Source organism: Triticum dicoccoides, chromosome 7B (genome assembly GCF_002162155.2).
Source record: "Triticum dicoccoides isolate Atlit2015 ecotype Zavitan chromosome 7B, WEW_v2.0, whole genome shotgun sequence".
Classification (NCBI taxonomy): Eukaryota; Viridiplantae; Streptophyta; class Magnoliopsida; order Poales; family Poaceae; genus Triticum; species Triticum dicoccoides.
The window spans coordinates 645,233,525-645,260,395 of NC_041393.1; positions in this window are offsets into that span (position 1 = coordinate 645,233,525).

The following is a 26,871-nucleotide window of genomic DNA, read 5'->3' on the forward strand; positions in this document are numbered from 1 at the left end:
GGGGTGTGTTTTGCGGTGGGAAGGCCCTACAGATCTTCTCTGGTTGCCATGGCAATCAGAGAAGGCCAGCGATGGAGGTAGGGGTTCGAGAGGTGGGAGAAGATGGCGGCAGTCGGGATTGGGGATCGAACGTTGGCCGGGACGGCTGGGTCGTGCGGGCTGTGGGGTCCTCTGGCCCGGACATGCGGGCGGGGTTGCCACACACCGGACGTGCGGGCCGTGCCTTTGCGCGCCCGGACGCGGTCGTGCGGGCGGGTTTCTGTCCATGCCACACGAGGCGTGTGGCACAACTACCCGATACACCACACGTATGGCAGTTATCGGGACCCATTTATCACCTGATCGAGACTTGGTTATATCTCAGTCGGAGATCTAGCCACACCTTTTCTTTTTCCCTCCAAAATTGTTGAATTCATCTAGCCCGGAAATTGCTAACGGAGCTGGAGCTCCATGGAGCCCAACATTTGAAAACTTCAAAAATCAAGTTTTAGTTTCAAATACAAGTTATCTGAAAACAAATACACACATACCCGTGGACGTATACTACTACCAGACGTTTTTGCAGTACTTGTCTGCAAAGTTTCATGTCGAAATGCATATGTATGCGAGCTACACAAAAAATTACAAAATGATGTATTTTTCAGGCCTCTCTTTTCTCTCTCTGCAATTTTTGTGTAGTTTAATTTGATAAGTAAACAGAGTGTTGGTTAACAACTTATCGAAAGTGTAGCCGTATACCATGAGACAAATAAAAGCCTACCCTGCCTGAATCCAACTGCTCAAGAGTTTTGCTCCCATCAAACTCCAGTTTGCCGCTTCCTTTAGAGGTTGCTATCTTGCTCCGATGGCTGCTAAGGAAGGCTGGTGTAGGTTTCTGAAAGAAAAAGGTTCAGAGAATCCAAATGATGTGAGGTTAATCCTGGGATGTGGGGACTAGCTAGGCAGGAGAAGCATCCAATCAGTCGCCCGTTACACTATGAGCTGGCCGTCAGGATAGGGCAGTTTGCCCGTGGACGTATTAGAGTATGATTTTTGGCGCTGTCAGCAGTATATTTTCACACCGGAAGAACTTGCCACTTGCCAGGTAAACGTTCCCCATCCACCAATGGTTGGCTGGACACCTCACACATGATGAGAAAAATCATCTCGGTCTGCAGAAATAGGCAAAAGTTTTGACAAACGGGGCAGAAGATCAGAGTCAATGCAGGTAGGTGCGCACGTATGGGCGTACGTGCGCCCATACGTGCGTGTGAACTTACAACTGTGCAAGTCAAGCAGCGTAATTGGGAAGTTTCATTCACAGATTAGCAGTCGGCACAGTGGTCTAGTCTATACTTAATCTGGGAGAATACTTTCTTCCTTTCTGACCGCAGGACGCAAATTTCCATTTGGAGCCTGGAGGGATCATTAGCCCAGCCGGTCAAATGATGCCAACATCGCAATCGGAATAAGATACTCCATATAATCTCATGTGTTCTTTCTATTCGCTAGCTAGCTAGAAGAATACAAGACGCATACATACATCTTAATTTCCAATCACCAACAGGGAAGGCACGAGCAAAAATTCAGACGGATCAACAGAACGCTGCCTGACTTAATAACAGTTAAACAATGCCACCAAAGCTCCTCGCTTGGCGGCGAAACTATTAAATCCTGAAGCTCTGCATTGCTAGAGGCCAGGGTTGATCCTCAGAGATTTTCCAAGATCGGCTGATGGGCGTTGCCGGAATAGTATACTGAGATTTTCTGAATAATTAGAGTGTAGTACCAGTAACATGACATGACAAATCAATTCCCCATCTGAAAGTCCACTGTGAACTGAAGGGGACCCAAAAATAGTTTTTGTTATCTAAAATAACCATAGATACATCGCTCTCTTGTGTTGTGTCTAGCAGTGTGGGTTTGGCGAGCCTTGATCCAGCAATGGCGTTTTTGATACTGCTAGTCTACTCTGATTATCTGGCAGCAGTGTTACTGACAGCGACCGTTACCTACGCGGGAGACCGGCTCCACGGTGTGTGTATGCCCTGTTTCACAAAGACAGGGACCCTGAATTTCTGTAGCTCCATCTCAGACTTTGCAATTCAGAGGGCACGATTGATCCCGAAAGAATTGTTCAGAGGTATATGTATATTGACATGTGAACAGTGATTCGAGTAATCTACTATCAGGGAAAGAAGAGAGGACACAAGATGCAGCAGAAACCTGAAGCTGTCCGGAAGAAGCAGGGGCACTGTGTCTGATTGCCAGCTCTGCCTACCCTACCACAGCACCGGATTTCTTCGAATCACATCATATATAGTATCATAGATGTGCGTGCATAGTTAATGAGGCATTCGTGCGCCGATGAAAACAAGGCATTGATTGGTGGAAAGCAGGTTGCAGGTAACCTAATCCTGTGATGAGTATGATGTGAGAGGTCACAGCTCCCTCTTGTTTCTCTGAAGCGGGATTATTTTTGGTGCATGTTGAGGTCATCTCGCCTGCGAGCTTAATTCGTCAGACAAACAGCTCAAAAATCCCACTAGCCCACCATCACCATGGCCGGATTTCTCGCGACCGACTAGGTTTCTAGGCTAGGTCCTGGTATGATTGGAAGACTTTATGCACCCGTGCAACGATATAAAAAGATATAATCAGGCAGCAGTCGCAACCATTTGCAGCCCTATCACCTATGTGTGAAAAGTTATTGGTGCTAGGTACTTCGTTTGAACTGCTTTGTTGGAATTGCTGACCCGATCGCTCGGAGAAAAATATAACGTCAATGGACGTCACCATGATCTGAAGTACCGAAGATTACTGTCAATGGACATCATCATGATCTGACTGGACGTGTACACAAGGCGTACCAAACTGCCCCCGCGTCGCTCCGGGGCGACACCGGAGGCGACGAAACCCTAGCCGCCGGTCCTCCTTCTCCCACTCCCCCCCCCCCTCGTCGCCGCCCGAGGAGGCCTCCGGCGAAGCCCGCGTGGTCGCCCAGGACGGCGGCGGCGAGGATCTGGCTGCTTCACTTCGCGCGGAGGGCTTAGGGCGCTGAGGCGGCCGCCTCGTGTGCTGCAGTGGCGCCGTTTTCTGCGGCGAGCAGCGTCGCTGGTTTGCCCCCGTCTCCTCGGTCGCGAGGGCGACTAGTGATGGCGGGCGCTGGCACCGGTCGCAGCGGGGGGCCGGCCTCCTTCCTTAGATCTGAACGCTGCTTCCCTTCCCCTCCCAACGCTCCTCCCCGCCTGATCTGGTCGCCGGCGGCCTCTGGACGCCGGATCCATTGAATGTGGGATGCCTGGAGTTGCGGAATTGGACCGGGAGAAATCCTTGGCTGGTTCTCCGGCCACGACGGCGGCGACACTGCTGGTGCCGTTCTTCTCCTCGGAGGCGTCGTTGAGGTATGTTCCCTCTCCCTCCTGCTCCATTACCCGGTGAAAACCCTAGTCTTGTCAAGACTGGACGGCAACGACGCAATGTTGCGTCGCCACCTTCTTGAATGTGCCGTTTTGGGTATGGTAGGAGAGTGCAGAGGTGTTGCCAGGTGGTTGTTGGGTTGGCTACATCATCAGCGAGGGAGGTGTACACGGGCTCGAGGGACCAGTGGACGACATCATTGATGGAGCGGTGCTTCATCTGGCACATTGATGGCGGCGGATCTCGGCGGCGTGGCGCAGTGGAGACCCGACGTTCGATGCGTGGAGATGGACTCGCATAGGAGGAGGATGTTGTCTGGCGGCATGGTGACGTCGATGGCAGAGAGGCCTGGCAAGGTTGATGCATCAGTATCTACTCTGAAGATGGCTCGGTGAAAGACGGTGGCGACCACACAAGAGAGTGTGTCGGACCGGTCTGTGGCCCAAACCCGGTATGTGGCTTGGTTGGGGCCTCCGGCTTTTAATATTAGGCTTAGGTGCGATATCTATTTGGTATTAGGCTCGGATATTTGACACCCCTTCATCAAAGGGTTAGGAATAGCGACATGTATGTTGCCAAGATGGTACCTTCGGGCTAACTGATATATTATTTTGTAAGGTCTCCGTGAATAATTAATAAAATGACTGCATGCATCGTTCAGATGCAGAGGCCGGAGGTATATCCTCCTTTTTCAAAAAAAAAACATGATCTGACTAAGCTTTTGTGCAAAGAAGCCCTAGCTAGCAAATAGCAACTCGATTGAAGACAGTAAGAGACTAAGAGATGTGACGACTATGTTTGGCAAGTGTTAAGAAAACAGCCCCCCTTTCCCTACCATGTTTGTTGTTTCTACCTTCAATCATTGGTGGTTCATTCCTTGTGTCCAGAGAAACAAAACACATATAATTGGTGCTTTGGCCTCGGCGAGACGGTGACGCAGGAGGCTCTGCTCCGTTGCTCCTGCCGAGCGAGGGTTCAGAGATCAGAGCCTGGCGCACGCAACATGTATGTGTGAACGATGCTGCTCAAGCCTGAAAGTCTGAAGATCGATCACGCATCGGTGGAGAGAAAACATCGCATGAATCAACGTTGGCGCGCGCAACAGCTGGCCGGCGGGAGATCGTTGCGTCGAGCTCGCTGGTCTGTCTCGGCTGAGCTGGGAGGGTGAGCGATCATGGCCCATGATGAAAGGCCCTCCTGCGATGAGCAGCTGGAAGCGTGTCCATTTTATGGGGGAGCAACTAGCTAACGAGCGCTCCTAACTATCGGTTCGCGAGCGCTCTACGCGTGACAAGTGTCGCGCGGAGCGCTCCTGCAAGGGAAAACCAGCTGCCGCGGTTGGTTCCCGGTTTTTTCTTTCTGGTTTGTGGTTTCATGCGTTTTGCAGTTTGATCCTCGAACTATCAGAATTTTCCGTTTTTCCCTTTTCGCGTGATTAAACAAAGAAAAAACCAGTTCGCACGGTTGGTTTCCTGTTTCCCTTTCGCGTTTCCCTTTTTGTTCCCATTATATTTTCGGATAATGAAGATTTATGGAGTAGTTACGGGTGGGGACTACCAACACTATCAAATGTGAACTTTTAAGTAAGGAAGAATCAACAACTATTTAATGCAAAATGGCAGTATTCAGAATCATTCAATCGTATGAATTGAACAATTTTTCAGAGGCACATGTGTAGACTAGTAGAGGCACGGCTATATAACTTTACTAAATTGAAGAATGGCGCCTTCGGCGTGAGGGAACGTCTTGCTCGCTTTCGGCTCGTTTAATTTTCATAAACATCTTGAAGGGGGGGCACAAGTCAAAGTGTGTGTTGGTCGTGCAGCGTGCTGGTTCGTGCGGCGCGTTCTCCGTGTCGTGTGACACGGCGCCTCCGGCGTGAGGGAACGTCCTGCTCGCCTTCGGCTCGTTTAATTTTCATAAACATCTTCAAGGGGGGCATAGGACGAAGTGTGTGTTGGTCGTGCGGCGTGCTGGTTCGCGCGGCGCGTTCTCCGTCGTCGTGTGACACGGCGCCTCCGGCGTGAGGGAACGTCCTGCTCGCCTTCGGCTCGTTTAATTTTCATAAACATATTGAGGGGAGGGGCGGGGGCATAGGTCGAAGTGTGTGTTGGTCGTGCACCGTACTGGTTCGTGTGGCGCGTTCTCCGTCGTCATGTGACATGGCGCCTCCGGCGCGAGGGAACGTCCTGCTCGCCTTCAGCTCGTTTAATTTTTATACAACAGGTCGTGCAAAAGACAAGCTCCTTTGTTTCGAAAGGCACGGGTTTGAAGCATGTGCAGGCACGGGTTTGAAGCATGTGCAGTCATGTCTGCTTAAGAACTATGTGCGTGCATGCACATGTGTGCATCCTATGAAGGCATTGGTATGTTGCCTCCGGAGGCACTGGTTTGAAGCATGTGCAGTCACGTGTGCGTAGGAGCTAGGCATGGTTTAATCTCTAGAGGAATGTGCGTGCATGCACATGTGTGTATTGTGCGAAGGCATTGGTATGTTGCCTCCGGAGGCACGGGTCTGAATCATCTGAAGTCACATGTGCGTCTTAGCTAGCCACGGTTGAGGCGCTCTTGGTATGTGTGTGTGTGGATATTGCCCGGAGGCATGGTGATCCAGGCTTTGATGGCACAAGGCCATGTCTCCTCTGGAAGCACGGGAGGGTGGTCTCCAGAGTCACGCGTAAGGGTTCGTTTTGGAATACACTGCTATCGTACAAATAAGAAGAGGCCCTGTTGTTTATAGTGTACTGGCACTCTCTGATGATGTTGTTTTTTCAACATGAACACGCAATTTCTAACTACATTACATACAAATGTGAGTTACTGATAAACTTTTTTGTCACATCTTGATAGAATTAGCCTCGCGGGCTACATCAAAACTTTTAGTCTTCATTCTTGCTGAAGATCTTGCTAATCTCGTCACCCATTTCACTAGCTTTGACTTCATTCATCTCGCTACTTAAGAGAATGTACATTGCCTCTGCCCTCCAGTCTTCGACCTCATCCTGTGAAATTTTGCCGAGAAGAGAAGTATATTATTAGATTTGGTGCATAAAAGTTGTTTATAAGTAAATATATATAGACTTACAGTCAAATCTTCCAGGTCTTCGACGAACTTTTCACCATTTTAGAGGAATGCAAGCTTTAAAACAGCAAATGGTGATTCACCTTTTTCTACCGCTGGAACATCTTGCACGGTATGAATCTGGCATCTTGTTTTCTTTGGATTCATTGTTTGTTCAAGTATGGTGTTGAAGACTTCTTTAATCCTAGGCACCTAGGAATTGCATTTTGTAATTGTTTTAATATTTGCAACTTGTAAAACTGAAAATATTGTTATGTATAAATGCTTACGATTGCCGACTTATGAGCGTGATATTCCTCAAACTGTGTTTCTCTTTCTTTTTGAGCATCTTCATGTTTCTGAAGAACTTGACATACTTCATCTGGATGCAATTTATCAATGTCTATCTTTTCTTTCTCAAATTCCTCTGGAGTCACTTCTCGAGGATCAATAATGTGAACTTTGTGTTTCTATTTGTCCAGCACATATAATACGTAGAGGTCGTTCTTCTTCATTGGAATGAATATCTGCGTACAAAAAATTTGTTGGTTTCCTGACAATTTAATATAAAGTAATTTGATAGAACGCAAATTTTGTGATTTTATCGCGGAGGAAAGGGATGTTACCATGTTTGTTGTTGAGAGCTTTTTCCGTTGATTTTCTTTGAGATACATGGGAACCAGCTGATTCTTTGTTTTTTGCAATTCACTTTTAAATTTTGCGACACTAGTTTTCTCTTTATTTAATTTCAGTATATACTGCAAACAATAATTATGATGAAAAAAACGGTTAGAAAAAAGAGTTGTGTAACAATATAAAAAGAGTAGGTGTTGCAATATACACAAGATTTTGCTTTTTAAAAGTTTACCTCTGCAAAGTTTGGGCCTAATAATACTCTGTCACTCTCTTTTGAATCTTGTCCGCTTTCCCAGATTTCTGCTATGTCGTCGAGCACCCTCTTTTCCATATGATATGGTATGTTCGTCTGTGCTGGTTTTGGACCAAATACTGCCTTTAGTTGGGCTCCAGTAAGCTGCGTGCTTTGACTGTCCCCGCGGATGCGCCTAAATATAGTCTTGCTACGACAGGGAGAAAAAATAATTTTGGAGGTCACGGTCAGTGAGAAACATATTTTTACATTATTTTTCGCCTCTGTCCAAACTATTTTAAGGTGCAATAGAAAACAAGTCACTTTTTGTATTCCTCTTGCCAGCTGTCGCTCATGACTAGTTGGAAGAGGCCGGACGCCTCCTTTGTCTGTTGGAAGCAATGAGAATGTTTTGGGTATGGACTGATGCTTCGTCTTTTTTTCCTTTTTGTTTCATCTGTTTCTGTCAGTGAAAGCAGATATGTAATATGTAAGCTCTCGTGATACGGAAGACATTGGTCAACCGTTGGATGGGTAGGTCATTAAAAAAAGAAGATAACCGGAAATGATTTTCTTACCTTTGTTGGTGGAAAAGAAGTTTGAAGTTTCCGGTTTGAATTCTTTGATTCTTCCAGGTAGTTGCTCGCACTTTACTTGGTTTGTTTCACCAAATATGGCTGTAAAAAGGAACTCTGGTTTCCACTCGGCATCTACGTTGCTTTGCTGCATGAAGGTCATTGGATATTCTTTATTTTTCTTTCATTGGATAATTGAAGTATTCAAATAGTGCTGCTTCAAAAAATTAACATTGTTCCTCTTGTACTATTAACTTACATTGAAATCCTTATCATCTTTTATGAGATCAATGCCATTCCAGTATTTTGCAAATTGAACCATGAAGTCCGCATTGGGTACCCTTCTGTTTTGGCACACAAACTCTGTTAGGTGTTTTTGCTATCATCGACCAGTTTGGTTCACTATTGGCTCGTAGTTCTGCTTCGCCATAATGCTTCTTCATGAGTGCGTGCATCCTTTTATCTGTGATTACGGTTTGGTTTTATTGTTAGATTTTGCCATTAAGGAAGGGATTGCAGGAATTGGAAAACCAATTAGAAAACCAAGGTTGAATTCACGTACCAGTTCTGGGTGATCCTTATGGTGTGTTTTCCATGTAGTTTTTCCTCCTCCGTGTCTGTAATTCAGTGAGTCAAGTATGTCGATGGAGCTCATGTACTTGTTGAGCACGTACAGTGTGAAGTGTTTAGCTGTGTTTTGAGGTATCATAATTTGCGGTGTTTGGAGACATGGAGACAGAGTGAGTTAAAGTTCATTCTTGCCAGGAGAATTAAATGACATGTAAATGTGCAATCTATAGGAAGAATGAATTATGTTTATATATTTCTATTGACTTACCAACTTTTTCTTTAAAAGTTCCTTCCCTCTTACAAGGGGTGCAAATTGTTTCAATGCTTCGTCCTCATTGAATTCTGCTAGTCCTCCTTCTTGTCCAATATTAACACCGAGCACAATCTGCGACAAAAAAGTTTTCTACTTTTTAGTTCAATCTTTGTAATCACTGAAATGATGCAAGTGTTTTTGTCAAATTGGACTTCATACGTTGGCAAATTCTGCGGGAAGTATGGCTTTATCGCTTGTGTTGTATTGTTGTTGCACTGTCCATTCTTCGAACAATGCGTTTGCAATGGAGCCCTCCATCTGTCCTTTATCTCCTCTCTATAGCTGTTCCATCATTAATTTTCCTGTAATCCAATCGGGTCGCTTCGAGCTAATATATACGTTTAGTCTGCAAAAGCAAGAAAAAGTTTAAAAAGGAGCAACATTTCTTTTTTTTGTTGTGACAAGAGAAAGTACTTACTTTCCACATTCTTCCTGTCCTTCTTTGCTGAATAGGTATTCGTGAAGTGCTCTGGCTTTGTTCATATATTTGAAATCTCCTGGGACAAAAGTAGGAATCATGATTTTTCCATGGACCCTGCTTGAAGGCTTTACCGGCCTCTTCTTGACCGACATTTTCTTGTCTGAGCTGTTCTCAGATGATTGAGGCATTGAATGTTCTCCTGATTCTTGCTGCAAGATTGTCAGATACGGTGTGGCATCTTTGTTGAATTCATAGCTTTCATGGTCATTCAGCCATGTTTTGATTACATCAAATTTAAAGCCCATCTTTACATACTCGTTGTATTCTTCTAGTTGGAGCGGGGTAAGGCTTGAAAGAAATTCATCAACTTCTTCATGCTTTTCCATTATTTTGGGTTTTAGGAAGTCTAAAGAGATGGTGCTGGAGGTGCCTTGCTGATTGCTTGTCGAGCCTGTCTCTTCTTGAAGAAGATCATGCTGTTTCTTCTGCTCGGAAACCTGTTGTTGTGTATTTGGTACGTCGTTGTTTCTGTCATCCTCTTTTAAATCAGTGCCTGTTAGTTGCTCTGTGCTCGTCATATTGTTTTTGATATTTTGCTCGTCCATTTCCTCTTCAGTATGGTGTGTTATCTTATCGTCTGGTGGTGGTTGATCTGTTCCTATTGGTGGATCTTTTTCTTTGTGGTCTGTGCAAGATTCTTGGGCGACGGCGTGGCTGCTGACATCCATAACCTCTTTGCATTTACTGGATATATCAATAACTTCTTGCTCTTTTGTGGTTGTCGCATGCATAATATGTTCTTTTGGCTCGGGATTTGGTGGAAACTCTTGTAGTATGCAACATTCTATCCGGTGCATTTGTTTGTCTCCCATATCGACTTCATACTTCAGCTTATCTGTTAGAATAAAAAAAATTAAAAAAATTATTACTTCTTCTAGTGTGACAAAATTGTAAGGTTTAGTTCCTGAAAAGACTAACCTGTTGTACGCTTGATTAATGACAGTTTGGTATTCCCTCTATGTTGACTGATTAGTTGATATAGAATTTTTTCCTCAACTCTGGTACTTGTTCTGGCTCTAAGGTTGCTGCTGTTCCATCATTGGAGTAGTGCTTCAGGTTCATGTACATATAGAATGTGCAGTCCATTCTGCATGTAGAGGAATGGTACTAGTAAGATTGTTGCATTTAAGAAACGGAAAGAAGAGAAATGTTAGAGCAATGTTAGTGGTAATTGTTGCATTGAAAAGAAGAAAGAACAAAATTATTTCAGTAATTGCAGTAGTGAATCTTGCATTGAAAAAAAAGAAAGAAGTGAAATGTTGGAAGTGCTTACGTGTCTTCTCCTTGAAGTGGCACCTGCAGTTTGACCCTTTTGAAATGGTCGATGCTTTTTTGTGAAAGTTGTAGTTGTGTGCTTACGTGCTTCCAGATTTTCATTAATTTGCTTGTTACATTGATGAAGAATTCTATTGTGTCTAGATATGCAGTTGAAGAGTCACGGAGTTCAAAGCGCTGTTTTTGCATGTTAACTGTAATGGTGAAGTAATGACTTATAGTTTCGTCTTGCTCAAACCCGCGCAACAAACATGGTAGAAGGAACTGCAAAACAAAAAATAAAAAGAAAACATTTGGAGATTTTCTTATATTTAGAAACATAAAATAAAAAGAGAACTTTGCATAACATATATGCAAGCTAATCTGCTTACCATGTTATAATCTTGCAGTTTGTCTTCTTCTTGCATGTTGAAAAATGATCTAAGCCTGGCAGGTAGTAATTTTTTTTCTAATGTGTTCTTGATCATTATTTTTGTAGCACATTGGATCTTCGTCATCGGCTCCCTTTATCGAGTGCTGCTTGTTTTGTAACAGATACACAAAGGGAATTTGTCAGTTTAGTTATAGGGGAAGTTTATCTATTTATAAAGTCATATATATTGTTTTAAACGTGATTCTTTTGTCGTGATGTTTACTTACAGTGCTGCTTAACGACAGAATCTTTCTCCCTGTGCCATTGAGTTGTTTTCTCAAGATTGTTAGCATGGGCTCGATTGCTTTGGTGTGTACTCATTTATCGACCTTGAAGCTTTCGGCGACATGGCCTAGATTGACAACAAACTAGTCCGTTGTAATGAAAATCTCATCCCTGCAAAGTATATTTAGAAAAATGTTTTAGTTTACACATGATACAGTCAAAATGATCATGTGTAAGAATGTGTTTTGTGTTAGTTGTATGAACTTACATTTCTCTCTGTGTCCATGGCTTGCATACAACGTTGTATAGGTCTTCGATGGCTTTGTTGACGGAATCACTATGTTTGCCCCCTTTCTCCACTGTGCCTGCGATGATTTTGAATTTAATGTAAATAATTCCACGTCACAAGATCACAAGATAGCAATTAGGTTTCTATTGTCTTAACTGCTTTGATGCTAGAAGATATGTCCTGTCCAGTGTTGTTCCTTTCTTGTTCTCTTTCTGCTTCTTGCGGCATGTTATGTTCTTCTTTTTGCGTTGTACCCTTTTGTTCAGTTTCTGCTCCATCCTCATTTGGGGCATCTGTTCTTTTCTTAGCATCATGTTTTTCCTTGTCAACCATCATGTCTTGCTGGTGGTATTTTCCGTCTTGTTTTTCAGTCTCGACCTGGTTGGCACTGACCTCTCTACCAGGGGAATTGGCATTGTACGACGATGTAGGGTTTTCTTCGATAGTTTCTGGTTCTTTCTCTGGAACAATCTGTGTGTTTGCTTCATTGGTTGTATCTTCGTGGTCGCCTTCTTCGTGTTTCTGTGTTATCATTGAAAAAGCATTGAAATAATTTAACTTGTTACTTTACTTTAATTATAGCAGCTGTTATGGGAAAATAGAGAAGCATTCGGTGCGTGCTTTGAGCTATTTTTATTGGAAACATTTTGTGCAACATCACCTGTTGAGCTGTCGCTGGTGATGCTGACTGTTCCACCCGTTCTTCATTGAGTGTAGTTTCTTGGGGACCCTCTTGTTCTTTCTTTCGGTGTTCATCGTCACTGTCATGGTTTTTGTCTTGCAGCTGTTCAATCGTAAAGGTGGCTAAGTTTGAGTGCATTTGAGTTCTCATGGAACTACTTTATATTTTCGTAGAATCAGTTTATGTAACTTTACCTCCTCAATCGTTGCTGCTTCTGTTGTCTCTGCTAGTGTTCTCGTTGCTGCTGCTGACTGTTGTGCTTGTTCTTCGTTGAGTCGAGGTTTTTGGGCATCTTCTTGTTCTTTCTTTTGTAGTTCATCGCCGTTGCCGTCTTTTTTGTCTTGTAGCTTTTGAAACACACAGACGGCTAAGTGGTAGTGCATTTGAGGTTCCACATAGCTATTTTATACTTTCATAGGATCAGCTTATGTAACTTTACCTTTTCAGTCGTTGTTGCTACTGCCGTCTCTGCTGCGTGTTTTTCGTTGAGTGAATACTTTGGGGTTTGGTCTTCTATGACGTTGATGTCTGCCGTTTGAAGAACATGTTTCCCTTCTTCGGTGCCCTCCTTTTGCTCATTGGTCTCCTCTCTCTGCGATGCAGGAAAGTAGTGAAATGTCAAATGCGTGTTTTTGAACTATAAGACCGTGAAGAGGTATTATGTGTTTTCACCTCTGTATTTGTTGTTATTACTGTTGACTGTTCTAAGTGTTCTTCGTTGAGTGGTGGTTTTGGGTCCTTCTCTTGCTCTTTATTTTGCTATTCATCGTCACTGACCTTGTTTATTTCTTGCAGCTGTTCAAACATAGAGGTGGCAAAGTGAGAGTGCATTGGAGTGAATACAGTTGTGGGTATTATTTGGTGAGTGAATTTTTTGTGGCTTGGTCTTCAGTGGAATTATTGTCTACCATTTGAAGAACCCATTCGGGTTGTTCATTTGGCTCCTCTGGTTGTGTTCTATGACCTTGATCCTTGGTTCTCTCTTGAGCTTCTTGTGCCTGCACCAACACAAAAAATATTTAAGAAATGGGTGCATCTCTGACTATTCAGTTACAATTTATTTTTTTATAAGACCTCTTTCTCTGGAGTTGCAGGACTGTCTACTACTGGAACTACGGCTTCTCCTTGTCTCGTGTTGTCCTCTTGTTTTTCTTGTTCAATGTCTATGCCAGTGCTTTCGCTTGCTTCCTTTTCCTGTTTAGTAAAAATTGAAATTATAGATTGAACTTCATTTGTGTCTGAGCTTTGTAACCTCACCTCTTCAGGTGTTGTTGTTTGAAGTTCTATGTGTTTTGGTGTTTCCTTTGGTTGTGCTGATTCTTGATCTTCAAGATCAACGTACTCATTTGTTTCCTGCATTTGTTCAAACAAAGGGTGAGACATCCCTTATAATTCTTGTATTGCGGTGGCGAGGTGTATTAGGTAGTTCAGACATCATACATGTTTTGAAAAGGGGTTGTTGTTGTTGAATTTTTACCTCTATGTTGGTGACTTCATTATTCGTGTCTGCATCGACTGTTTCTTTGTCAGGTATAACAGTCTCTAGTTTCTCATCGGCTGGGATGTCTTGGGCTTTCTCTTTTGTACTCGTGATGGTGATCTGCAATGTTGTGGCACTGGAAATCTCTTGTACACAAACTTCCTGTTCTATGACTCCTTCGTCTATTTGAGGTTCACTATGGGGTTCAATTTCAACACGGGTTGTCTTTTGGTCTTGCAGTGCTTGTGATACCTGCAAATCAAACAATATGAGTTTGCGGTTCATTTTCTTTCTTGCCATTATGAGTTTCCGGTGTGGGGTGTAGTGGGCTGTGGAAGTTTACCTCCTCTTCATTGTTTTCTTCTTCTTTGTTATTTGTTATGATAATGGTTGATTGTGGGTCAGCCTCTTGCATTTGGTTGGCGGGACTGCTAACTTGATTGTTCTCCAGCTGAGCCTATATTTTGTTGGAGGTTTGTTAGTTAACTTATAACTCTATCCAGTTTTGAAAGGAAAAATGGATGTTCATACTGACCTCTTCACTGGTTCTGGCATCGATCTTATCTTGTGTTGTGATTGATTGTTCCTGAAAGCATTGAGATAGTTCTTTTCAGTTGAGGTATGAAAACAGGGGTTTGCTTTAGGGTGCGGATGGCACCATGCATTACTATTTATTTACCTGTTTTTGCCGCTTTATATTCTTCTTGTCAATGCCCATGTCCCTTGATTTTGTTCTTCTCTTCCTCTGTTCGTCTTCTTCTTCTTTCTTTCCTTTTCTCCTCTCTCTTGGTTCTGTTGTGGCTACGATTTCATCCGTGCGGTTGGCATCGACTAGTCTATTTAGGCTGTTGGATCTGCTTGCTCTAGTGTCTGCAGGGTCGCGTTGTCTGTCAGGTAATTTGTGCAAACTATGTCCTAAAATTCTCTGAGTTGTTCTAAAGAATCCATCAGGGACTTTGTTTGTTGCACGACTGAGTTCTTGTTGTTTTCATCGAATCTCTCTTCTTTTTCGTTGCATTAGTGTTCAACCCTGGTGGTTACTGCGGGTAACTGTTCTGCTTCATGGAGCACTTTTTCCAACAATTTCTTTATCCTTTCGAATCTTTCTTTTGGTACTGTGCTGATGCTTTTGTTTGGTTCCCTGCTTCCACTGGTGCCGACACGTGGTTCGCGCCGGCGTTTGGGTGGAGGTGCTAGCAGTTTGGTTGTGTGCTGGTGTTGCTGTTGTTTACGATGTTCTCTTGTTATCTGGTGAATTGAAGACGAAGTTGATGCTGTGCTGGCATAGAAGATCCTCTCTGCCGTTCCTTTCCATGTCTGCATCATTTCAGTGGAATGGAGTTGATTAGAATGGAAACCGTTTTCAAAAATGGAAGGACTGATTTATGTACAACAAAGCTATACCTGTATCTTGCCAAATTCATAGTCATCTGGTCGTGCTTTTCCGTCCCTTTTCATGTCCGCTCTAGCTATTTTCGCTAGGTCACTCTCTTTGAGATGGTTTTCTTGTGGTAATGAGGTCTTGTCCATTGTCTTTGCAATCTTGCGCATTTCTTTTGTGTTGGTTGGCAGCAGCAGTGAGTCGAGGTACATGATTACTGGTCCCTGTGCCAAACCATTGACATGCTTTTTGTTCTTTTCTTCCTGAGGCAACATCCTGTGCTTCTGCCATATCTTGGATCCTTCCCTAATACTTTCGAGGATTACCTTGCAGAAATCCATCTTTGCCATTTCTGGATAGTCCATGTCCTTGACCATTATAGCTTGTCGGGCAAAGATAGCGACGCTTGACCCGGAGACAACGTTGTGGAAAAAAATAAGGAAAAATATTTTAACTGATTTCCTGTTTGACTGTTCGTCCTCTACTTCCACCAATTTTTCTAGCTCTGTGAATAGTTCTTTTGGCGTGAAATTTGTATGTTTGAAGCCAAGGTCTGACACCAGTTCTTTCATTGAAGTTGGGCTCTTCTCTGGCCTTGGTGTTGACTTTTTCGTGCCGTTTGGGTGTCTGAGGGAGTCCTGGACTAGGGGGTGTCCGGATAGCCGGACTATTATCATCGGCCGGACTCCAAGACTATGAAGATACAAGATTGAAGACTTCGTCCCGTGTCCGGATGGGACTTTCCTTGGCATGGAAGGCAAGCTTGGCGATACGGATATGTAGATCTCCTACCATTGTAACCGACTTTGTGTAACCCTAGCCCTCTCCGGTGTCTATATAAACCGGATGGCTTTAGTCCGTAGGACGAACAACAATCATACCATAGGCTAGCTTCTAGGGTTTAGCCTCCTTGATCTCGTGGTAGATCTACTCTTGTAACACACATCATCAATATTAATCAAGCAGGACGTAGGGTTTTACCTCCATCAAGAGGGCCCGAACCTGGGTAAAACATCGTGTCCCTTGTCTCCTGTTACCATCCGCCTAGACGCACAGTTCGGGACCCCCTACCCGAGATCCGCCGGTTTTGACACCGACATTGGTGCTTTCATTAAGAGTTCCTCTGTGCCATCGCAATCAGGAAGGATGCCTTTTCCCTTCTTTAAAGACGGCACTGTCGTCAAGGGAGCTTTGGCCGCCAGCCAAACTATCCGGCTAGGTGGTTTTCTTATGACCGCCTGTTCGGCCACCGCCCCGACGATGACCTCTCAGGTCATCAAAAGCGATCTTCACGTCAGATCGGAATTCGCCGAGCAGCTAGATCCGATTGAGATCTCCTCCGTAAACGAGCTCTTGGATCACATCGCCGCCCTGTGAGTCGCTACAGACTACGATCAGATTGGTCTTAAAACCGATCTGAGAGAAATCAACTCTCCCCAGGCTACCCACCACGTTGTTGTGGTAGAGGAACAATGCGGCGACTCTTCTTCTATGTTAAAAACCAGCTATGTCTGGATTCCCGATCCCTCCATGCCGGATTCCCGCGCAGGGACGGACGTCAATCAAATACTGAACCTAAAGTCAGGCATCGGACCAGATTTGTCGGAAAACATCCAACAAACCAAGCTTCCAAATCCGGAAACTTCTTGGCCTTTGAGCCTCAGATCTGGCGGGGTTCCGAATTTAATTCCACCCGCCCACCCAAACATAAGCGATCTATCTCAAATACGGCAAGAGCCCGATGAAACAATACATCATTACTGAGCCAGATTCCTCCTGGTTATGAACATGATAAAGGACTGCCGTGAAGAAAGCGCGATTTCAATTTTTTGCAACAATTGCACGGACAAGGGAATCATGAACGCCATAAGTCGTCGCGAAGTTACATGCTTCGCCGACCTTGCGACCATTGTACAAAAATACTGTGCGATGGAAAGTGCCTGGAAAACCAAAACTAGGTTTTGGGACAACCCGGCCCTGAATACAAACCCAGTCCGAAATAAAAGGGTGCATCATACTCAAGCACCTGGGTTAAAAACCAAAAAGCAAAAAACCCCTAAAGGGCACGGAACCGTGCTGGAGGGATGGCTCAACGGACCCTGCAAAATCCACAGTACGGAGGGCGCCACTCCAACACATAGCCTTCGAGCATGTTGGATACTACAGCAGGTGGCCCAAAGTGGCGAAGGATTTCTAGCCCCGGGCAACCAGCCCAGCAGTACCAGTATGGTATTAACAGTCTTCGAGACTTTCGCATCAAATAACATGCGGAAACGAACAATCCACAGCCTCACCGAAGTCCACCAAGTAGCAACAACAAATCCATGGAGCGACACGGCCATCACCTTCAATGCCAGCGATGAGCCTAAATTCCGAACAGCTCGAGCACCAGCCGCATTGGTCCTCAGTCCGATAGTGGACGACTTTCGTCTTACCAAGGTACTCATGGATGGTGGCAGCGGATTAAACCTCATCTACGAGGAAACCCTTCAAAAAATGGAAATTGACTGGAGCCGCATTGAGCGAAGCAGCACAACCTTCAGGGGAATAATCCCTAGTCGAGAAGTACGCTGCACAGGAAAAATCACACTAGACGTAGTGTTCGGCTTGCCGGACAATTACAGGTCCGAAGAGGTCACGTTCCAAGTGGCCCCATTCGGCAGCGGATATCACGCCTTGTTAGGTTGAGAGGCATTCACAATCTTCCAAGCTATACCCCATTACGGGTACATGAAGCTCAAAATGCCCGGGCCCAATGGAATAATCACTCTCGCCAGTGATCCGGATAAAGCACTCCGCGCTGAAAATAAGACAGCCGCACTAGCCCTAGAGGCATTATCCGAAGCCCTAGCGGCAGAGGAACTCAGTGCGCTGCGCTCCACGGTGGATAGGGACGATGTGATACTCGATAAGAGGTCCAAGTCCACCACCTTTAAACCAGTGGACGAAGTAGTCATATTCCAGGTCCATCCAACGGACCCCACAAAGACGGCCTCCATCGGGGCACAATTGAATCCTGATGTAGAAGCCGCACTACGAGAATTCCTTCGGGAAAATTGGGACATTTTCGCCTGGCACCCTTCAGACATGCCAGGAATCCCACGCAGGCTGGCAGAACACAGCCTAAACATCCTAAAAGGATTCAAGCCAGTCAAACAGGCTCTTCGGCGATTTTCCGAACCCAAAAGACAGGCAATGGGAGAGGAGCTAGCCAAACTCTTAGAAGCTGGATTCATCAGAGATATAAAACATCCGGACTGGCTAGCCAACCTGGTAATGGTACCAAAAAAGGACAAATCCTGGCGCCTTTGTGTCGATTTCAAAGACCTTAACAAGGCCTGTCCAAAGGACCCTTTCCCTCTCCCTCACATCGACCAAATCATCGATGCTACCGCAGGGCACGATTCATTGTGCTTCCTCGACGCATACTCCGGATACCATCAAATCAAGATGGCGGAAAAGGACCAGGCTGCAATGGCATTTATTACTCCATATGGACCATTCTGCTTCAACACAATGCCCTTTGGACTCAAAAACACCGGCGCAACATATCAGCGCATGATCCAGACATGTCTGGCCACCCAGATAGGCAAAAAAGTCGAGGCATACGTAGACGATGTGGTCGTCAAGACCAAACACGTCGAAACTCTAGTAGACAACTTGAGGGCGACATTCGACAACCTCCGAGCATATGACATTAAGCTCAACCCGGAAAAATGTGTTTTCGACATACCAGCCGAAAAGCTCTTGGGCTTCATCGTATCCGGTAGAGGAATTGAAGCAAACCCAGCCAAGATCCGAGCTCTGTCACAATTGGATATCCCAAAAGACCTCAAGCAAATACAAAAACTAACTGGATGCGTGGCGGCTCTAAGGCGCTTCATCTCCCGTTTGGGAGAAAAGGCATTGCCCCTCTATCGCCTCCTCCGGCGCACCGAACATTTCGAATGGACGGATCCTGCCATGGCCGGACTCGAAGAAATTAAGACCGTATTGGCAAGAAATCCGGTCCTGGCCGCGCCCAACCTGGGCGAACCGATGTTATTATATATCGCAGCAACACATCAAGTTGTCAGCGCGGTACTCGTCGTCGAACGAGAAACAGAAGGGCACAAATTCCCTCTTCAAAAACCAGTGTACTACGTATCCACTGTCTTAACTCCATGCAAGTCCTGGTACCCACACTATCAAAAGATAGCGTATGCGGTGTTCATGGCATCCCGGAAGCTGCGACACTACTTTCAAGAGTGTTCCATAACGGTGGCCTCCGAAGTACCTCTCAACGACATTATAAACAATCACGATGCGACGGGCAGGATTGCAAAATGGGCCATTGAGCTCTTACCATTTGACATAACCTACAAACCACGGCGAGCTATCAAGTCGCAAGTTCTGGCCGACTTCATCGCCGAATGGACCGAAGCCGAACTCCCTAAAGAGTACGGCGCATACTCCAACTGGATCATGCATTTCGACGGCTCCAAAATGCTCGCTGGATTGGGGGCTGGCGTCGTCTTGACGTCTCCAACCGGAGACACAGTCCAATACGTGCTTCAGATAATGTACACGGACTCCAACAATGCAGCCGAATACGAGGCTCTTCTACATGGCCTCCGGATGGCAATCTCCATGGGTATTCAACACCTAGAGGTGCGCGGGGATTCAAACCTCGCAATATCCCAAGTAAATGGAGACTTTGATGCCAAGGATCCGAAAATGGCAGCCTACCCATAACGCCGTCCTAAAAATGTCAGCCCGGTTCGAAGGACTCGAATTCCACCATGTAGCCCGGGACAATAACCAGGCAGCAGACGTGTTGGCACGCATCGGCGCGAAATGCGACGCCGTCCCTCCAAACATCTTCCTGGAGCGGCTCTTTAGGCCATCCGTATTATGGGAAGAGGAGTCCGGAAATAACAATCCGGAACCAACTGCATCACCTAACACAGAAAATTCTGACACAATCGGTGGCTCAGCCAATGCAATAACAGATTCAGCCCACGAAATACTGGCAGTAATTGCCCCGTGGACAGAACCATTCCTAGCCTACTTAATCAGGCAGGAACTTCCCGAAGACCAAAATGATGCCCGCTGCATAGTTTGGCGATCTAAAGCCTACAAGGTCCATGAGGGAGAACTTTATAAGAAAAGCACGACCGGAGTCCTTCAAAGGTGTATCTCTGAAGAGGAAGGGCGTAATCTCCTGGCTGAAATTCACGCCGGACTCGGAGGGCACCACGCCGCCGCCCGGGCCCTTGTAGGCAAGGCCTTCCATACAGGATTTTATTGGCCGACCGCCCGGGCAGATGCTCAGGACTTAGTCCAACGATGCGTCGGTTGCCAGCTCTTTGCTAATGAGAGCCACATGCCACCCACTGCCCTCAAAACTATACCCATCACTTGGCCGTTCGCGGTCTGGGGGCTTGACATGGTTGGACCCCTTAAAGGGGGAACCCACAAGCACAAATACTTATTGGTCATGGTGGATAAATTCACCAAATGGATAGAGGCCAAGCCGGTTAAAACGGCAGAATCCGGACCTGTGATAGACTTCATATCCGGGGTAGTACACCGCTTTGGCGTCCCGCATAGCATCATCACTGATAACGGCACGAATTTCATGGCCGACGAGGTGAAACTCTGGTGCAAAAACATGGGCATCAAGCTCGACTACGCTTCAGTCTACCACCCTCAAACTAACGGTCAAGTGGAATGAGCAAATGGTCTAATAATGAGCGGCATCAAACCATGATTAGTGCGGTCCCTCACGGAATCTAACACGCACTGGGTAGAGGAGCTCGACTCCGTACTCTGGGGGCTGCGGACCACGCCAAACCGCACAACCGGATTCACACCATTTTTATGGTATACGGCGCGGAGGCAGTTTTGCCATGCGATATAATTCATGACTCACCTCGCGTGCGCATGTACGAGGAAAGAGAAGCCGAGTTGGATCGGCAAGACAGTTTGGACGCTTTGGAGGAGGAGCGCGACGTGGCAAAATCCCGTTCCGCATTCTATCAACAGCAGGCTCGAAGATATCAAAGCAGAGAAGTACGGGCCAAAACTTACAATGTTGGCTAGCTAGTTCTACGCCTGCCGGACAAGAAAAAGGACAAACTTAAGCCCAAACGGGAAGGTCCCTTCATCATCGACCAAGTCCTTACCGGCGGTGCATACCGTCTACGCAACGCATCTGACAACCGACTCGAGCCAAATCCATGGAACGGAGCCCGTCTCCGAAGATTTTACGCCTAGCGCCGGACTCAGGGTTCGTCTCCTTCCTCCGTCCACCTTTCATTTTGTTTTCGCTGTCTTTGTTTTCCCTCCTTTTTCCTTCCTTTTTCAGTACAAACCCCTTGAGGGCTGATCTACGCTTTGTTCGCACTCACTCGATGTGTTACTCGCACTCGTTATACCTGGGGGCTTCTTTAACAGAAGCTTATTTCTATGGGCTTCATGCCCAACACATGTGTCATACTTCCGCATGTACCTTTTGATCACCATTATATGCATCGATATGACTTAAGTTTTGGCCAAGCCGGGTTGCCTGGCTCCTGTGCTTACCCCTACGTTCCCGATTGTTCGGCTAGGAGGTAAAGGGAGCACCTCTGCGATTGATACTGCCGGGTCAGCCGGATGTGTACCTCAGACTGGGTGAAGCCGAAGGCTAGCGTTCTTAAGGGAATATTTGGTCGGTGACCTGAAAGATGATTTATTACTTACCTATTTATCTGCCCCCAGATGCTTTTTCTGCTATTTTCGCAGTCCGGACATGCACTTTAGGGCATGCCTCCTAGGGAAAGGAACCCTTAACGGAACTATTCTCCCTGGAAGATGTTTCTTACTAACCATGTAATATAACATAGCTAGTTGGGCACTTGTCTGATAAAGCAATTATGACCCCTACGCCTTGTCTCCATGCACGCCCCAGTTCTTTTATAACCGTAAGGGTATTCGGACACACTCCGGACTGTTGGGTCCTGAGGTTGAAGCGAAAAGGTCCGCAAAGACAAACGATCTACAATCTGGCTAGAAGGCATTCTAAATGTCATTTTAAAATTACATCGTCAAGCTGACTGATTGTACTCCTCTTCAATCCCATCTAAGAGGCTGTCTAATTTACAGTCCTGTTGGGAATATTTCGCGGCCAACTCTACTTGGCCGTACATCAAGCTCAAAAGGATCTCCTTCCCATCGGGCCCCACAGGTTCGACCTCGGCCATGTGGTTTGGGTCAGCCTTCGGGTACCGCGTCTTCACCATGGCCAAGGCCTCCCTGGCGCCTTGACGGCAGGCCGATATCTTCCACAGACGAAGACGTCGCCGTACTCCCTGAAGCTTCTCAGCAAGCCCTCCAAGGCCCTCAGGTAGGGAGACGGAAGGCCATAAGGCCTAGAGGACGCCGCTCATCGCCTGCCGAACATGTTCGTGTAGTTGCAGCAGCTCGGGAAGAGGGTCTCCCGTGGAACCATGCATCTCCTCCGCCAGACGACCCGTGAGCACACCTACAGACACATTTCTGTCAATCGACTTCCTCGCCGAACTCTTCTTTTCAAAAGAGTTTGCTCAAGCACTTACTATAAATGCCGCGACGAAGCCGCCGATTCTCCTTTACGGAGTTAGACAGCTGGACCCGAACGTCTTTTAGTTCTTCGCCCAGCTGGGTGTTGGCATCCTGGAGTTTGTTCCTCTCCCGCTGCACCCTCATAAGCACCCTCTCGCCGGCCTTCAACTGGCGCAGCAGCTGTTGCTTGTCCGGATCTAGTCCGGCACCCTCTGCAATATTATTGTCAGATTATACACACATGCTGCACTTCATAAACTACTTCTTTTCAAAATATGAATTACCAGAGGGGGTCTCCATGGCTCCCGGCAGCGGCTAGTGCGGCCTCAAGTTGGGCCTTGCATTCTTGAAGCTCCTGGGACAGGTGGGTATTCTTCTCGGTAAGATCCTGCATAACAAATGATCCTTAAATTAGTTAGTTTAACTATTTTAAGTCTCGGGGGCTATTGGCATATATAACTATTAAAATTCCTCACCCTTATGTCTTTTACATACTGCTCCGTGGCTCTGGTTAAACCATCTTGAGCAGCATGGAGGTGTGCGTCTCCCGCATTAAAGGCATTCAACGCCTCTGGGGAGAAACATACGTCACGAAGAACTGTCCGACGGCGCCTGTGATTCATGGCGCTCTCCACCTCAGACCTGGTGGCGGACAACCTGTCGGCATCCTCCGTTGGAGGAGCATCCGGCTCGCGCCTTGCGCTTGCCTCCCCCTCCGGACTAGGCGTTTGAGCCTGGCTGGTGGAGGCTTGGTTGGCACCCTCTCCGGACTCAGTCCGGCGAGTGCTCTTTCTCCTGGAAGAATCATGAGCATTAATATACCTCCCAGGAGTCTTTCCCTTAAAAGACAAGGGTGCACCATACCTTTGCGGCGGCGTTTTGATTCGCGCCGCACTCCTCTTCCGCCTGCTAGGCCGCACTGACCTCGTTTGGTTAGTCGTCGCAGGCTCGGCTTCCCGCTGTGAAGGCACCTCCTGCGAAGCACCATTAGTACACGGTGGTCAGGAATAAGCATTAAAAAGTAACGGTGTCAGGACTTCGGTCGTACTCACCTGGGAAGCCGGACATAAACCAGGGTAGTCAACCGTAATGGCGACTAAAGCATTGTCTATGCTGAGCTGGTGGAACACCCCGTCAATCAAATCCACCTTTATGTCCGGATCCTCTTCGGAGGCCGGATCAAGGTGTCACGCCCAATATGCGACCCTATCCAAAAGGAAATCGAAGGTCCCACCAAGGATAGACCCGCATATTGAAACGCTTTTGCAAGGTGGATATCATTACATCAACATTACATAATAGATGGGGATACATACATAAGGCATACAATGCCACATGAATACAACATCACAATACATAAGATCATCATCCGTCTACAGATGAATCACAAACAGAAACTCAAACGACATCCACCCTGCTAGCCCAGGATGCCGACCTGGAACCTATCCCCTGATCGAAGAAGCAGAGGAAGAACTCAACGCAAACAAACATCGCTCTTGCATCATGATCATCGCATAACCTGTACCTGCAACTATTGTTGTAGTAATCTGTGAGCCACGAGGACTCAGCAATCCCATTACCATGGGTATCAAGACTAGGAAAGCTTAAAGGGAAAGGAAGGGGTAAAGTGGTGAGGCTGTAGCAGCGTCTAAGCATATATGGTGGCTAACATACGCAAATAAGAGCGAGAAGAGAGCAAGCGGAACGGTCGTGAAGCTAGCAATGATCAAGAAGTGATCCTGAACTCCTACTTACGTCAAGCATAACCCAGAAACCGTTTTCACTTCCCGAACTCCGCCGAGAAGAGACCATCACGGCTACACACACGGTTGATGCGTTTTAATTCGGATCTGGTGTCAAGTTATCTACAACCGGACATTAACAAATTCCCATCTGCCTATAACCGCAGGCACGGCTTTCGAAAGATTATACCCTGCAGGGGTGTCCCAACTTAGCCCATGACAAGCTCTCGCGATCAACGAAGGAATAGACCTTCTCCCAGGAAGACCCGATCAGACTCAGAATCCTGGTTTACAAGACATTTCGATAATGGTAAAACAAGACCAGCAAAGCCGCCCGATGCGCCGACAATCCCGATAGGAGCTGCACATATCTCGTTCTCAGGGCAACACCGGATAAGTCAAGCTACGAGTAAAACCAGCCCTCGAGTTGCCACGAGGTGGCCCCGCAGGCTGCTCGGTTCGGACCAACACTTAGACAAGCACTGGCCCGGGGGGGGGGCTAAAATAAATATGACCCTTGGGTTAATTACTCCCAAGGGAAATATAGGTGGTGGTGAGGCAAATGGTAAAACCAATGTTGGGCCTTGCTGGAGGAGTTTTATTCAAAGCGAACTGTCAAGGGGGTCCCATAAATCACCCGACCGCGTAAGGAACGCAAAATCCGGGAACATAACACCGGTATGACGGAAACTAGGGCGGCAAGAGTGGAACAAAACACCAGGCATAAGGCCGAGCCTTCCACCCTTTACCAAGTATATTGATGCATTAATAATATAAGAGATATTATGATATCCCAACCAAAATCCTGTCCACCATGGAGCAATCTTTGACTTCACCTGCAACTAGCAACGCTATAAGAGGGCGGAGCAAAGCGGTAACATAGCCAAGCAACGGTTTGCTAGGACGGGTGTCAAAGGTTAGAGGTTCATGGCAATTTGGGAGGCTTGATGAGCAAAAGATAGGTAACGCAGCATAGCGATAGAACGAAGCAACTAGCATAGCAATGATAGTAGTGAGATCCAGGGTAGTGGTCATCTTGCCTGAAATCCTGCTAGGAAGAAGAACGATTCCATGAAGGAGACGAACGGGAGTAGTCGAACGAATCCTCACAACTCCGGAACGAAACCGAAGGCAACCCGGAAAGAAGCAAGCAACATGGTAAACACACAAGCATAATCATGTCATGATGCACAAACAAGTATGATGCATGACCGGTTCAATGAGGCATGGCATGGCAAAGTGCAACAAGCAATACTACAAGTTAAGTGGAGCTCAATATGCAACGAGTTGCATATTGACGAAACACCACATCTGAGTTATTTAGTTCGCTCTCGTTTAGGTACACAACAACGTTAAATGTTGTTAAACATGGCAAGGGGTGAAGCATATGAAAAACTACCTATCTAGACAAGTTTAAATGAGGCCGGATGTAACAAACAACAAGTCCGGAAAATCCCCATGTGCATATTTTAGATTTGGTACTGTTCTGCCCTAAACACAATTTTAGAGTTGTTAAACAGTAAAATAAAGCGGACAGTGTTAAACTAGGTATTTTTCCACCCCATTTACATATAAAGTTTATTAAATTCGGAGCTCCGGTTAATTAGTTATGAAATAAAGCATTTTAGCATGGCATTATGCAAAATGAACACAAACAGCATGTTAAACATTTTTAACATAGATGAAAGTGGCATATTATTAATGTACACAATTTTATGAGCATTTTACATATATAAATTATTTACATATGATGCATATTTTGTGAGTTATTAAAAGCATGAACAACAGGGGGTTTTCTGCAAATCTGTTAAACATTGAATAATTGCTAAAATCGTCCAGATGAAAAAAAACATGCCACGGGCCGAAACCGGCTGGGCCAACAGTGGGGGGGCTGCTCACCACGGCACTTGGGCCGGCTCGTTGCTGGGCTAGGGCGAGCAAGCTGGCTGGCTTGAGGGTGGTGCGGGCAGGAGAGGAACCGGGCTGGGCTGTGCCTGGGCGAGGCGAGGCTGGACGCAGGCCACGCTAGGCTGGGCCTGGCGCGCTGGCTGGGCCTGCAGCTCGGGAGGCCCACGCGGGCGCTGCAGGGGAGGCGGCTGGGCGTGGTATGCCGGCGCCATGGTGTCGGGCGGCACAGGGAGGCCTCCAGCGAGGCGACACCGGTCGGAGGCGGGGTCCGTCGGGGTTGACGAGGCCGGGAACGGGGCGGATCCGGTCCGGGGCGACCGGATCTGGCCAGAGGGAGACCGCCGGTGAGGCGCGGACTCCGGCGAGCTCCTTGCTCCGGCAGGGACCTGCGGGAGAGAGAGATGGAGTGAGGCAGGGTGAGGGAAGAGGGAGAGAGATGGCGCGGCGGCGGAGCTCATCTACGGCGGCGGGGACAGGGAAGCGCGGGACGCCGGAGGGGCGCGGCGGCGAAGTCCGGCAACCGGGCGGCGGAGATGGAGTCAGGCACCTGCGGGGCGGGGAGCGAGAGGCGGACGCAGGCGGCGGCGCGCGCTCGGGTGCGGGCTCCAATGGGCTTCGCGGGCCTGGGCGGGCCACAGCGGTGG